The sequence below is a fragment of the Rhamphochromis longiceps genome, linkage group LG9 (genome assembly GCF_057381845.1).
Source record: "Rhamphochromis longiceps isolate RC_006_pf linkage group LG9, R_longiceps_female_GT1.1, whole genome shotgun sequence".
Lineage (NCBI taxonomy): Eukaryota > Metazoa > Chordata > Actinopteri > Cichliformes > Cichlidae > Rhamphochromis > Rhamphochromis longiceps.
This window is the reverse complement of record NC_140565.1, coordinates 32459069-32475012: the sequence shown is the minus strand read 5'-3', so window position 1 is coordinate 32475012 and position 15944 is coordinate 32459069. Positions and strand designations below refer to the sequence as shown.

The 15944-nt window shown below is 40.1% G+C and overlaps 1 protein-coding gene across 4 annotated transcripts in view; it reads left to right on the top strand.

Annotated features, from left to right (window-relative positions):
- The window catches only part of LOC146662625 (phospholipase D1-like), a 53797-nt gene that overhangs the window by 7095 nt on the left and 30758 nt on the right, over positions 1-15944 (top strand). Inside the window, exon 1 of one of the 4 annotated variants that reach the window (XM_085417407.1) lies at positions 7934-8180. The exons of the other annotated variants lie outside the window; for them this stretch is intronic. The gene's annotated coding sequence lies outside the window, so the exon portion shown is untranslated. Of the gene's footprint in view, positions 1-7933; positions 8181-15944 lie in introns of those variants that run through there. 4 annotated transcript variants of the gene reach the window in all.

The following is a 15944-nucleotide window of genomic DNA, read 5'->3' as shown; positions in this document are numbered from 1 at the left end:
TTTTACTTGTTCTGTGCTTGTTCTCTAATTTCACTGATTGATTCTTTGCTGAGTGTGAGGTGAAAGAAAGGTGCAGCAGGATTTCTTTGTAATGGGACAAAACTGTGAGATCTTTTAGGCTTTTGATTTATAAAATGATGGGTTAGAGGATGAGCTTGGGCCACATGTGTTTTACTAACATGACTTTAACTCCTGTGAATCAAGCCAAACTCAGAAACTGCACACGTTTCCTGAACCTGCACATGCATCAAGCGTTTCATTGCGCAAACAGGAAAAGTATGCATGTTTCAGCTGGTGCTTTTTGTTGGCCTGGTGATTTCTTTCTATTTTTGGACCTTTATCTTCGACATCACTCCTTCTATAGCTAACTAAAAATAACTGGAGAAGCTTGAAGACGTTACACGCATCTGTTAACTATTATTCTATTGCTGATTTTATAGTCTCGCTGCTCTTAACCGGCATTTTAATATGAGCATCTGTAACAGTGCAACAGAAAATGCAGAATAAGTCCTCTTTAAATGTTTGGTGGTGTCATAAAAAGAATCACTGGCCTCAAAAAATTACTCAGGCTTGTAGTTTCTGAGCAGTTTTCTGTCAAATGGATACATTTGCTGGATATCCTGATGAAATCCAGTTATTTCACTTCAGTTCTGACTGGAAATGTGTTTTTTTTTATCCTTTTCATGACGGTGACTCAGTTTGCTGTGGGAGTGTCAGCTGGATGCCTGACATCTCTTAGTAAATCGAGTTGTACACAGAGTCCGTTGTGCCACTGGTTTGGCTGGTGAGCTCTCATGATCTGTGTCAGGAGATTATGATCATGTGATAGTGGTGAAAGATGGCGTCAAGAAATGTTATCGAGAACGAAATGCTGAGTGTTCTGATGCTGAAAGAGACGGATACAAATCGGGCGTCTTTCCTACTCGTTCTTACTTCAGCGATAAGACTCACACACACACAAACACACACACTCTCAGCGACACATTTCTACTGCGAGAAAAAGGAAGTGTGTTGCAACCTTGAGCCCAGATGCAGTTCGTCTTCATCTGAGCTCTCCAATGTTGCTCAAACAATCTACGCTACAGTTCAAAAAGTATTTACTCCACCCATCCAAATAGTTGAATTCAGGTGTTCCCATTACTCTCATGGCCACAGGTGTATAAAAGCCAGCATGTAGGCGTGCAGACTGCTTCTACAAACATCTGGGACAGAAGTCACGAAGTGCTGGGCTACGTGAAATCACAGAGTGGGGTCGAGGTCGCCAACTTTCTGCAGTCAACCACTACAGACCTCCAAGCTTCACAATTAGCTCAAGAGTTTCCACGACCGAGCAGCTGCACCCAAGTCTTACATCACCAACGGCAACGCAAAGTGTCCGATGCAGTGATGTAAAACGTGCTGCTACAGGACTCTGGAGCAGCGGAGACGCGTTCTCTGACGTGATGAATCACACTTTTCTGTCTGGCAGTCTGATGGATGAGTCTGGGTTTGGCGGTTGCCAGGAGACCGGTACATGTAAAGTTTGGTTGAGGGGGGAGTTTAGCGTGAGGGGTTTGTTTTCACATGTTGGGCTCAGCCCCTTAGATTCAGCCAAACAAACTCTTAATGCTTCAGCATATCAAGACAATTTGGACAGTTCCACGCTCCCAACTTTGTAGGAGATAAAGAAAGAGAAATCACTTTCTATATATCAAGTCCTCGGTTGGAGATGTTCAAAAATCAGACTTCAGTAGAGCGAGCTGGATCTGATGCTGCGTGCTGTGAAGCATGCCCTGCTTTAACATGCTTTTTGCATCTAATGGGACCACATTTTGCAAAATAAACAACACGCTGATTAATAAGACTCAAATCTAGTGACAGCGATCATAAACTCACCAGGAAATAGTTTAGTGAGGTTGTAAACCAGCCCAGAGGAAACGCTAAACCAGACAGTCTGCTGTTTGTTTGTGTGTTTGTTTTCTGGCTCTAAGCATTTAGCATTTATCAAACAGTGATAGTTATTTAAGTAATAATGGTGATCAGATGGTGCACACCTTCCAGTGTGTTCTGTTAAATCAGCTCAAACAGGCGCACGTTCACTCGTTTTTTAGCGTTTAGCAGGAAAAGAGGACGACCCGTGATAAATAAAAGGGAGTGACGTGTTAATAAAACTAGTCGACTGATGGACTCTGGCTCTGTGCTGCTGTTTAACTCAACTCTATCAGAAGATTAACAGGTTATCCTGCTTTATATGTGAGTGTTGTCTTCCTTGTCCAATTTGATTGACTTTAGTTTACAGAAGAACGACAGGACTGACACGTTTCTAAAGTCTGGCTTTTAGCCGATGGCTGTGAAGAAAGCAGGGTTAACATGTCGCTGTCTTTTGCTGCCTAAGAGGGGGAATTGAGTCAGCAGACAGTCCATCATTTTCCACAGAAATCTGTGGAAAATGATGGAAACTACAGACGGATAGAAAAAAAGGACTCTCTTCACCTAGAGAGAGAGATTGGACAGATAACCTGTAACCTGCATAGTTTGTGGTTTTAAATCTGACCTCCTTTGAGACAAACGTCCACAATATCACTTCCTCCTATTCTGTCAAGCCCGGTTAAAACAGTCTGTTATTCTGATAAAAGCTGCAACATTTAAGGGTCATTCAGATAATCGGAGAATTCAGATCCATTATTTCATGCTGGCTGCAGGCTAATAAGACATGTTTCTTTTCCCAGCGATGTTTTCCAGCTCCTCCCAGGGATCCCGAGTTGTTCCTTTCAGACCAAAAAAGAAGAGCATAGAAACTCATGCATGGGTGGCAGATAAAAATGAGTGAAGTGCTCAGTGGGGGACTTGATGAGAGTTCATCAACAGTCTGAACCTATAGGAGAATTACTAAGGGTTAAAGTCACCTGACCCAGGCCTAACTTGAAGAGGAAAACCTAATCTTTAAAGGTGTCTGTCTCCTGATTGACGAAGAGTTTAAATTCAGTTCTGAGTCTAATGGGAGGCAGTGAAGAGAAGCTTATATGGAAGAAATTCGATCTCTCTTTGTAGTTCCTGTTAATACTCTTTACGGTTTGTAGAACAACTGACGGGTTTTCATGCCGTGTTTGGAACATGCTGATAATAACAGAGCAGTGCAGTCCTGGACATGTGAGCAATGATGTGCGGCCCCGTGTTTATGCCATCTTTGCCTCTTTGTCCTTCCAGAAGGAAATGTTGCCCAGGTGTGTGTGCAGACCTGATCGGTGTGACAGGTGATGCAGCTGTCAGAGCTGACCACTAAGTGTCACTGTCGTGTTGTCTTCATTGTCATCGCATTTAGTGAACAGTTATGTTTCTCCTGCACTTTAAAGGCTTTCAGTAAAGTGTAATTATCACCATGTCCTGGGTCTGTGTATGTTAACAGTGTGATTTTATTACCTTGTGTGTTTTGTGTCTGAGTCATGGAGGAGCTGAGCTTCCTGCAACAGCTCTACCCAGTAATTACAGGATGACATGTGCATTGTGGAAGGAAATCACTTAAGCAGGTCATTGTTTTAGACCGCTGAGAGGCTCTGATTCCTAAAACGGAACTTTCCACATGCATGCTGGGAAGTCAGTGAAAGAACCGCTGCCTTATTTCAACATTTTGTTCTTTAAAACCATTAAAAGCAATAAAAAACAAAGAGAGAAATACAGAAACCAAAGGCAGCTGCAGCACATGAAATACCGTTATTGTCTTATTGTTAATTCAAAAGGAGTGACAAACCAAACCCTGCATGGTACACAGCCGTGAATTATTAAAGCCCGTTGGAATTGTCATTATTATTACATGCCCATGCATATGTGATGAGTTTTCCGGATTTTGGATATAAAAGAGATTTTATTGTCTTTAAATTAAAATAATATGATCCTTAAAAAAAAATGTAGGGTCATTGTAGCCTGTTGGTAGTCTTGATGGCCTTCTGTGCTTCCTAATATCTGTCAAAGTTAACCCCGGCCTGTTCGTACAGTTGCTGGTGGGAATTATGAGAGTGTGACACATTAATGGCTCTATGTGACAGTGAACATGTTAATAAGGGGAAAATGTGTAACTTCCTTGTGTGTAGCTAACCACCAGTGCAGACTGTCCACCACCTAAAAAACAAACAAGAACTGCCTTATTGTCTGGAAACCCCACATGCTGACATTTCTTTCATCTTGCAATAACAAATTGAACTGTCAAATTAGAAGCGGCTGTTTTTGCTCAGACATGAATTCAGGTATGCTTTGGCCTCTCTACAAGTTAAGGCTGTGTTTCATCAAAGTGTTTCAGGGCGGAGCTGGGTGTCTTTAATGGCCTGTAAGATCAGCCAGGAACATCATCACCGTGTCAGCTAAGAGGAATAGTGGAGCCGGTTGTCGCCTAATGATCGTCTTTTACAAGGACGAGCTGTCAGAGCATTGAGCTGCATCAGAAAATAGCAGCATGCGGTGCAGGGGCTGCTCTACACGCAGACCTGTTATCGTGCCAGGTGTTTGCCTTTGATGTAACTTGTTAATGACCTTTTTAAGGCAGATTGTGTTCAGTCGGTTTCTTATTTTAGGACCTTGTAGTTGGTTCATAAACATTCAAACATTCTTCTGTTTTCAGAGGCCTGGGTTTCACAAGATCATTTCACAGGATCCTGTGACTTTTCTCACTTTCTTCTTCTTCTTCTTTTTTCAGCAGCTGACATGACACCTCTGCAAGAGAGTGTTTCAGTGCAACGGCCGCCCTACATGCTTATTAAAAAGACGAGATTAAAATAGCTGCACGCTTTCCAGCGTTCAACATCATCCTATTAATACTGCAGCTGATTTTCTTTTTTTTTAAAATTAATTTCAAAGCTACTTTCATAAGAATGTTTTTATCTGTCACCAAAATTACAATTCATGAAAAACAGATGGTTTGACTTTGAAGTCATGGTTTACTAATTCAGGGCTTAAAGTCAACATTTTCTGTTTAAAATACTTTGCTAAATCTACATTACCTAAAATACCATTAGAGTGTGAAGAAACAGCGGCTGTGATGTTATGTGTTGCTGAGATATCGACTAAAGTTGAACTGGGACGGGGCTGTAATCTCATGTAATACCATTTTAATCCACAAGATGGTACAGCGAGTCAGTGTAGCGTCCATCTTGCCCTGAGTTCAACCTGAGATATTCAAACATGGATATGGACCACGTTTGTTATTCATGTTAGCTGTGTTTTCATAGCGTTGTAACTTAAAAACTCCCCAAAAACAAACAGAATAATTAGAGACTGCAATAATCAACCTTGTGTGCAGCTGGTGGCGTCCTTCATAATCATTCTGCGACGGAAAATGCTTATCGGGCTGCACAGGAATCATTTTGTTGCAGTACCACTTAGGGCAGGGCGATATGGCCAAAAATATTTATCACGATGTACATTTGAAAATTTGCGATAACGATATAACTGACGATATAATTGACACTAGACAAAATGCTTTACAACTCCACAACTTTATTAGTGCAAGAAAAACCCCATCAATGTATTTTCACTTAAACAAGCAGCTTTTTTATGTTCATTAAAGTTATATAAAAACGTAACAGTGCAAATTCCTCGCTGACAGTTTAACCAAAAGGCATTTCCAGTGGAAACTGGCCGACATATCCTCAACATAACCATGTAGAATATCCACAAAACGTATCCACACACAGTACGGTAATATTATGTTGAAGCACGTATCACTCCACGAGGCTCCCGACTACGGCAGCCATAATGTTTCAACAATCCATCAAGCGGTGCGGGTTCGTAGCTTAGCAAAGTCGTACGAAAACATTTTTTGGCAGATTTTTGAGCGCCGTGTGCCACATAAAATCGGTTTGGTAATAATGACGGCCGCTTGCATGCTCTACCAAAAATAGTGCTTTGTTGTGTATCTGAGGGACGAAAGCTAAACCGGCTCCACATCACTGAAGTTGCAGCATTTTTACAAACCAGTTCTGGTTCATCTGTTTCATTCAACGATCTGCTTTCGCTCTTCTCATACTGCGTCACCGAAATGCTTTTTCCACCATGTGCGTATGAAAACAAAGGCACTGCGCATGCGCGTTTTACCCACATTCTTTCGCGATATTTCATTCTCTTATCATTGCCTAACATTATACTGATATTACCTGAATGGTATGATATGGCCCAGCCCTAGTACCACTACTTTTAGATTACCTCTATGTCACTATATAAACTCAGAATATTGTGTCATTGAGTCATTAGTTTGCTGTCAGCTATGTTTTATGTGCCCTTGATTCTCTAATTCTCTTAAGATAATCTATGAATGTCTTTTGGGTTATAAACTCTTAATCATTAACTTTAATCTGGATAAAACATTGTTTCTCATTCGGGCTTAAATAAATATTGATCAGCTCATAAAAAAACTCAGGACTAAAATATATTAATTAGTGATGTGAGATTATAAAATACAGCGGGCAGGAAATGAATAACAAGCACCGTAATTTTAAGGACTAGTTTGTACATTTGGGGGTGGAAGTGACAGCCACCAGACTCCATAGAGAAATGCTGCAATTTAGGCTCAGGCTTCATACATCTTCCTGCCCAGCTTTGTGTGTGTGTGTGTGTGTGTGTGCGTCTGCGTGCGTGCGTGCGTGTGTTGCAGTGGCTCACATGTGGGTGGGAGTCTGAATGTTTTGGTCCTTTTCTGGAATGTCAAAAATGAGTCACTGCTTGTTCCGGTTGAAAGCTGCTCCGGCTTTCAACTTTACTCTCACTTAGTTCAAGAATTTTTATTATTTTTTAGCCTGAAACAATTTCTCATTCACTCAGAGAAAAATGTGACCGTGCAGGTGTCTGTGCTATCTTCTGAAGATGTCAAAAAAACAGATTTTTTTACAAACCCACACACATATTTCATTCACAATGGAAGAATACAGTGAAGCTGGTGTCATCCAAAAAATACTAGCATGTCCTACTAATGCACGCTCATTGACTGGCAGAGGTTTTGGAAAAGGACACACACACTACCCTAAGATGTATTTACAGCACAAACATCCACGTGTGTTGTGTAGCCATCGCCTTTAACATGACAGTTAATGCTTTGTAAAGCAGCAGAACTACAGCTTCAACCTAAACTGGTTCATTTCTCTGAAAGCTCAGTGTTCTGGTATAAACTGGGTTTTTCAGGTCAAAAGGGTGGAGCTGGATGTTATATTATAACCTGTGTTAACAAGGTGTGTCTTAACACAATAATAGGCTGTGCAGTGCAGATTTAGGTGTGGTGATTTTAGGCGTTCAGACTTTAAAGAACTACATATGACAAAGAAAACCTTCATAAGCACCCTTCCTGGTTCAGGGGTGTCGAACTACAGGCCTCGAGAGCCGGTGTCCTGCAGGTTTTAGATGACACCCTGGTTCAACACACCTGAATCAAATGATTAGTTCATTACCAGGCCTCTGGAGAACTTCAAGAAATGTTGAGGAGGTAATTTCGCCATTTATCAGCTGTGATGGATCAAGGACACATCTAGAACCTGCAGGACACCGGCTCTCGAGGCCTGGAGTTCAACACCTGCACTGGTTCATTTTCATTCCCACTCCTGTGAGAAGAGTACAGAGAGTTGGCTCTCATCAAACGCTGCGTTGTTGAATTATGATTGAATTTTGTTTTTCTTTTAAAAAAGGCTTAGAGAGCTAACAATTAATTGTCAACAATTTAAAACTTTCTGATTAAAAACTGATGGGCTTTTTCAGCTGTAGCCTGAATTGAAAAGGCAAAACGTGAAAATTATGTAATTTGGTTCTCATGTTAACTGTTTGGCCCTTTAATGCAAACTGGAATAAGAGCAGCCCTCTCATTGGCTACCAAGTGTCCCCCTGGCCAATACGATCTCTTCCCTCCCCCCTTTGTCCCACCCTCTTGAATCTCTCCCTTGTCCGTCTGCCTGGTTGTGGCACTCTGCTCTCAACCTGCAGATTGGCTGTCAGGATCGTGTGGAGGTGTGTGTGTGTGTGTGTGTGTGTGTGTGTGTGTGTGTGTACTGCACACCGCAGCGAGCGTGTGCATGAACGTGTGAACAGATTTAGAAGTGAAGTGGCAGCTTCTTTTTTCTTCTTCTGAGAGGAAGTGTATTTTCTCGCTGGGAAGAAAAGACATGATGATGATGATGGTTATAAAGACGTTAAAGATGATGATGGGTGTCCCTCGACCTCCGCGGGCTCAGGTCAGTGGATGCTGATACTCTGTAGAGCTGTTTTGTGGCATTTATGTGTGCGTGCTCCTCAGGATCCTCCTATTGTCACAAACAGCCTGTTTCTGGTTCCCAGTTTCCTCTCCATTTTTTGTTTGTTGCATGTTTTGTATGAGTTTTACACCCGGATGCAGCAGTGTTGTACTTCACTTCTAGTGCACCAGATTTGGTTGAGTAGCAGCTGAGGTTAAATGGCATCAGTGTATGTGTGCATCTGCGCTGTAAGAGGCTGCCAAACAGTCAATCCAAGAGTTTTTCATAGAGATCCACTCACATGTTGGCCGAATGTCAATAACTGGCTCATAAAGCTTTGTTAACTAATATCAGAGGCTAAAGTCTTTTTAGAATGTCGTTTCCTAATCGGAAAGTCAACAGTTCAGTGTTCGGCTTCTTTAGTCTGCATGGAGATGTATCCTTTAACAAGATACTGAACTGAATGCATTCATTAGAGTGTGTGAATGTTACAGAAGGTGCTTAATCAGGGAATAAAGTGCAGTATGAATGTGTGTGTGAACTTAAAGTGTGTATGCAAAATTACCACTGGGTTTATGAACCAACAGGCTTCTGCAGCTCCATTTCTCTATTTAAGGCGACACGTTTACTTCCAGGTGAAGCAGTGAAAGTAGTGATGAGCTTGCACAAGCAGGAGAAAGTCAGACTGAAGAAGCTGAAACAATTGTGTCCAAAGAGGAAACCAGGTGCAGCTTCTGAAATGTTTCTACCGGTGTGATGATATATTTGGGTTTATCTTTAGTCTGTGCAGCTGTGCTTTTTGGGCTGACAGAGACATCAATCTAAATGGAAAGAAAAAATGTGGAGGGACTGGACTTGTGATAGAAAAGTGAGAAAAGCTGTGAAGTTCGTGTTGGTGTTTGAATCCAGTTTGATCAGCAGTGTGACTCTGGTGGATAATTAGTGTATCCAGACCACCCAGCTCATCACTTACTGAACAGGCAGTTGACTCCTTGTCTTCTCCAACATATAATCTAAAAATAATATCATCCCCAATTACCTGCATTCATTTTACATTTAAGGTCCTTATTTTATACTATTTAGTTATTGAATCGTTTTCTCATTATTATTTAAGTGTTTTTCTTCTCTTCTGACTTTAAGATAAGGTGAGCAATCACTCGTTTCATTAAACTGAGTTTGTGAAAGCAGGATTAAAGCACATTTAAACTCCCCAGAGACTATTGTTTATCATGACTTGGCACAACAGAAACATGCTGTGTTTGTTTAGATTTGGTCCGATGGCTTATTTTCATCCTAATGCAAACCGTGATGAAGGTTGGGACTGAACTCAGTCCCTGCCTTTGTACAGACATCATGCATCTCACTGTCTGAAGCTGTCAGTCTACCAACTTTGTATTCATTCAACTTAAAGTAACTTTATTTGAATTGTTATGAAATTCCTTTAAGTTCAGGCTAGTTTCTGAGTGCAGATAACAAATATTTTAGGCAATCCTGACATTATTTTTTTCTTTAGCATAAGAGCTCTGATACATTCTAATATCATTTTAAATAACAAAGAACACTCTTATATTATCTGAGTAAAGTGTGTTTGTGTGAGAGAGGGCTCAGCATCCTGCCACCTGGCTGGCGAGTGATGCTGTGTGGGGGTAATGGGCCACACTGTACCCAATTAATGTGAGTGCTCAGTGGGCCAGACATAATGTATACACACATCCACACACACACTGTCTGCATTAATCAATTTAAAATACTCTTTTGTTATTTCCAAGGTCAACAGTGGGCCTTCAAGCCCAGTTTCCTCCCCTGATTCTGAGATTTATTACAATGCAGCTCCAGGCATGTCCTCACAAAACAGCCTTAAATGGAGAGGATTTATTCTGCAAGCCCCATTAATCTATAGTCTTATATTAACACAGAGCTCACTTTTAGTTCTAACCTACAGAGAGAAAACCTATAAATCTGCAGGTGGAGGCAGGTACAGACAAGCTGGGGAAGAAAGCAGCCAGTCTTATTGGTAATGTTGTTTTTAGGAGGTGGAGGAGACCAAAATTGGAGCAAAAACTGAGGAATTATAATAGTCAGATGGCCATAACTAGCACTACATATTAAAGATAAGATTGCTCTCGAACTGCTGAATATGTTTGCATGAAATAAAATACTCAGATCTTTTTAAAGTATTAATACAAAGAAAATGTAATGTGTCACTTCTTCAATAAACTGTATTTAAAACATTAAAATAACTTTATGAAAAACAAAGAGGTTAAGGTGGGTCTTCTTAGATATATTAATATCATAGGAATCATTATTAAAAGTAATCTGATACTTGTCTTTAATTTAGAAATGATCTAATATCTAAAAAATTATAAACATAATGACACATGATGACAAAAAACCACTGACATCAAGACAAGTCCTTACAATAAATTGTAAATAATGGATGGTTTTGCCCCAAATCCAGCACCCTGAGACAGGAATATGAAATGTTATATTTTTTTTATTTGGTTTGGAGTTGGGACTGTTCAAATTTACCGCCACTTTCAGATAAATGTCAGTGTAACATGGTTTTAAATTGCACTGTGACTGCAAACCTCTAAGTTTAATTAACTTCTGCTAACATTGATGTTACCAACATTGACATGTTGGCAGAAATAAACCACACGGCTTGTAGACAATTTGTCACAAATACCTGCAGGTATTTAAAGCATGAATGAGTCATATTGTGATATTGTATGTGTGTTATGACATTTATTTTCCACTTAAGAGAAACTGTGATAAGCCTTTGAACTACATAATATTACTGTGATTAAGTAACACATGCTGTGCTATAGGTAGCAGTACAACAACAGGTGGTACGTCAGTCTATTACACAAAAATGAATCCGCACAATCTGGGTTTCACTGTCTGTTCAAGTTTATCCATCCATCCATCCATCCATTCGCTTCCGCTTATCCTTTTCAGGGTCGCGGGGGGGCGCTGGAGCCTATCCCAGCTGTCATAGGGCGAAAGGCGGGGTACACCCTGGACAGGTCGCCAGTCTGTCGCAGGGCTAACACACAGGGACAGACAACCATTCACACTCACATTCACACCTAGTGACAATTTGGATTAATCAATTAACCTATCCCCACAAGCTGCATGTCTTTGGACGGTGGGAGGAAGCCGGAGTACCCGGAGGGAACCCACGCAAACACGGGGAGAACATGCAAACTCCACACAGAAAGACCCCGGCCTGATGGTGGAATTGAACTCAGGACCTTCTTGCTGTGCGGCACCAGTGCTAACCACCGTGCCACCGTGCTGCCCCTGTTCAAGTTTATTTCAAGTATATTTCAACAGATTTGCCGTAACTTTTTCCTTGTGTGCTGAGTATTATTTTCAGATGAAGATTGTTAAATGGCTCCATAGTCAAAGTTGAACCAAAACTTTTTTAAATTCTGATATGGAAAAATTAAGGTTTAAACATCATAAAATAAAACGTTTTAATATTCTTGAAACCAGCGCAGCGAGTTAATTAGATGTTGATTGTTTTACTGGATATTTCAAACCCAGAACATGTCAGATTCAGTTCATATAGAAACTGAAAAGAAATGGCACACAGTACAAGTTTCAGCTCCTCTTTAATTTTTAGAAGTGAAGATTTCTTATTGTGTTATTCCTGCACAGACATGAGAGTGGATGAAAAATTTAGCAGAACTGAAGCCATTTCTGATTTTATTAAGTGTAAAAACTCTAGGCTAACCTTTTCTTTTATGCCATCACACCTCAGATTATTGATTTAATCTGACTGTAGGCCACTTTTCCTCACTTTAGTTAACCTCTCCTTTATTTCTTCCCCTCTTGTTCCATCCCTGCACCACCGGTTCCACCAGCAGCTATTGTTATTGAGACACACCTCAGATACACACTTTCAATCCGACTCTGATGGAGGAAAAAAACCCAGAAACACTCACGATCTTTGTTCCGTAGCTAGTTTGCATAATACATGCAGTGTACTGCGCTTGTGTATCTTTCTGTGAGGACTGTGTAACTTTCTTTGTTTGTGGTGTTATGGTTCAGTAAAGGCCACAGTATTTGCGTGAAATTTGCTTTTAGTTTGCAACTGAACATATAATTAAGAGTGTGTACTTTTTAACTCAGTAGTGTACTAAGGGGAAAGTCTAATATGCAGGATGTACTAGTAGAATCATGATGCTCTACCTTCTTAAGCTTTTTAAATTATTGGGGTGAAAGGTTAGTATCTAATAGCTAAATATAAGTGGTGACAAGGAAACATTGTATATGGACGTTTTGTTTACGTTGGTTTTAAACCAGTTTATCAAACAGCTCAGAGGCCTACTGATTGGTTGTCAACCCTCTGGCAACCTCTGTTGTCTGTAGGTATTCCCTAAGCAGTTGACAAGTTGTTGCTGTAGTCTGCTGGGTGAATTTAGCAGGGTCCTGTGGTTGGTAGTTTGCTTGGAAGATGTTGACTTGTCTGCTTGTCGGCATCTTCCACTTAAAAAGATTGTAAGAAGATTTTTGGGGCAGCACCTTTTTGCAACCCAGCGACTGCTAAACCCCCAGGTACACTTTCTCTACTAACCCATGGTTGCCAAATGGTTGCAGACCAGTCTCCAGGCCTGTGTGACTGGTGCTAAATGAATAGGGATGGGTATCGTTTAGGTTTTATCCGATACCGGTGCCAAATCGGTATTTTTGAAACAGTGCTCGTGCTTAACGAATGGAGAACACAAACGTTGTCGTCTTATGTTTTTTTTTTTTTTGTTTTTTTTTTTAGCCGTCTTTTTTTTTGACTCCACCGTTGAAAATGGATGGAGATCTTTGACTTTAAATTTTGTCACTGCCCTATGAATTTCGACCACTTTTTCTTTGGTCATTTTAGCCTTTTTGGCCAGAGTGAAGGATGTATCTGCCATCAAACATGAAGACAGCCGCATATAACTACGACGGTGTTTGCTAGTTCACCCTACATGCATTAATTTAATAACATAGTTGGCCTACTCAACGTAAATTACACACGAACAACATTAAGCTACTCGCCCGAGAAGAATGACGGCCCGGATACCGGTACCCATTCCTATAAATGAACCAAGCTTTTCAGCCTGTGCAAGCTGTGCGTGAGCTTTTTATGGCTCCTGAAGTGGGGCTTCAGGGGGGTAAGGGTAAACAAAAGATTTGAGAACCATTGCTTTAAATGAGCAAAATTAAATACTTATTTTGGGGCTGAGTAAACAAAGTTTTTCAGCATCTTTTTAATGAGATTTGACAAGTGAGAGGTGATTCTGTACATGACTGCTAAAGGGAAAGCTAATTAACTTATTAGTACATAATTAGTACATAATATCTCAACATGCATACAGTTTATTAGACGTCTTCTCTTGAGACGGAAGTCACTGATTGCATTTCCATGTTCATAAAATTTGACTTCTGACTTCGTGTTGGAAGCCATTAGACGATAGTAAACTGTGGCAATAAAGAAAACTGTACAGAGTCAGCAGAAACACTCATGTCGTGGCAGTCAAACCACGATTTACTGGTAAATTAAGTGTTCAAAGTGTGCCAAGAAAACATTCCCCAGTCTATCTGTATTGTTGGCAACAGCATGGAGTCATCTTTTTAAAGCCCAATGACCCTGCTGTCTGCAGTCTCAGCATAAATGAAGTTTTGTTAGAAGTTTTTCTGTCCAGATTTAGTGAACCGATGCTCTTCACAACCTCCAGTTTCAGAAACCTGACACGGCCCTTTATTGTAGTCCATCCACCTCAAAGTTGGTGTGTTTGTGTGACGTGAATCAGTCAGGATTGTTTGATAACTATATAACGCTATAATATTTTTTTCTTTACAACATATTTTCAAACTGGAGATGAAATGTTTGGGTGGATGAAACCGACAAATTAGAAACAAAAATCTGCAACTACAGTAGAAATTCACAGCAGCAGAGGACCATAAACACCCACAAAACTCCATTCAATCTTAGTAATTAGAAAAAAGGTATTTTCACATTGAGAATGCACTGATGATCCACGATGATCTCAGTGTCCTTAAAAACTTTATGTGGGCGATCATAAATGCTCCAATAGTGGATCTTTATTTACCTCAGAGATCGACTGGAGACATGTTTATAACAAACATTATTGACAATATTTCTTTTTATATTTGCTCAGTTTCATTAATAATGGTTAATATCTGTCAGTTAAGCTGTTTTGACGGCTCTAACTGTGCAGCTGGTTGTTGTTCAGCGATATTAGTAAGTTACTGCTCAACATGTTGCATTTACAAAACATACTCTGGAAGCAGAAAAAATAGGATTTCGCTCAAATTTGGCACTTTGGGGTGATTTTTAAACCAAAATCAAATGAAACCTGCTCCAGTCTGGGATATGTGTACAGCATAAGTTACCATAGTGATCTAGCTCGATAAAACAGAGCCAGCAACTTTGTGACACTAACCAGTCTGACTGTAAACTGGACATATCTCATTAACCCATAAATCTAGCTTTATAGTTGCACCCCTCCAGGCTCATGCATGACCCAAGTTGGTAACTTCAAAGTTGGTTACTTAATCTGCACTTCTCCTTTAGTAAGTTAGTGCTTAGTGACGGACAGTACAGTTTTTTCTGTTTGTGTGTGTGTGTGTGTGTTCGTGTTCGTGTTCCTTCTGACTCTGCAAATGACACTTCAGTGAGTCGTCGTCTTTCCTTCCCTTTCCTACTAGACTTTCAGTATGAAACAAGAAGCTTTGCTCATATTTCTCCTAATATTGCAAAGCAGCTGTTCAGACAGTTTTTCTAACTAAAAATGCAAAGGTCAGGGCTGGAGTGATAATTCCAACGTACTGATGGAGTTTGAATAGCAAATCATTATGTAACTCCTTCATGCTTTAGTTCTGTACTTGGCTGCTGTTTATTTTTTGTTATTGTTTATTTGTGGATAGTTTAATAGGGGGCTTTGTGTGAAATCCTCAAATTTAATAAAAAAGGATTTGGATTAAATCATTTATTTTAAAATGCATGATTTGTGTGTGTGTGTGTGTGTGTGTGTGCGTGTGTGTGTGTGTGTAAACTGTGATGGCTTGCGTGGCTGTGGGAGAGTTGGATTAACGGTTATTTAGCCAGATTTTTTTATCTGTGAATAAACATTGCAAGCAAAGAAATGCTCTTTGGGGTTCAGCGGGGTGCGGTTTTCCTGCTTGTGTGGTTGTTCTTGGTGTTTTGTTGGCGCAGGAAGTGAAAGCAGACAGACCACAGTGAAACCAGTTCTGACTAAACCCAAACATAACCCATGTTCTTCCTAAGAATGAGCTGTTAGACTTTGTCCGGCAGGAATTGCATCATAATGTCAGAAATCTGACTCCTGCGTGGTTTATTTTTTTAAATAGAGAACAGTAATGAAGCACAATCTTATTATCGACTGTATTTCTGCTGCCTCTTAGAATGTGCTACCTTTAGATAGACGTGTTTTTAGTCAAACATGATGACAGTTTTACAAATAAGCTTCACACCAGAGACCTTGACGGACCTAAATGTGTGATATCACTGGTTTAATGTTTCTGTTAAAATATAAGCAGAGATGAGGTGAAAGTGAATTAAAAATATTTTTCTTTCTTTGGGTTAAATTTAAAAGGGGAAGTCCTCTGCAATCTGAAGGTATCCAATTAATAAACATATCGTAAATCTAAGATCAATCTTTGTTAGATTTGACTATTAAAATTGTTGTTTATGAACAGAGAAAAAAGAAGAAAGAAAAAAGAAGGAAATCATGGACC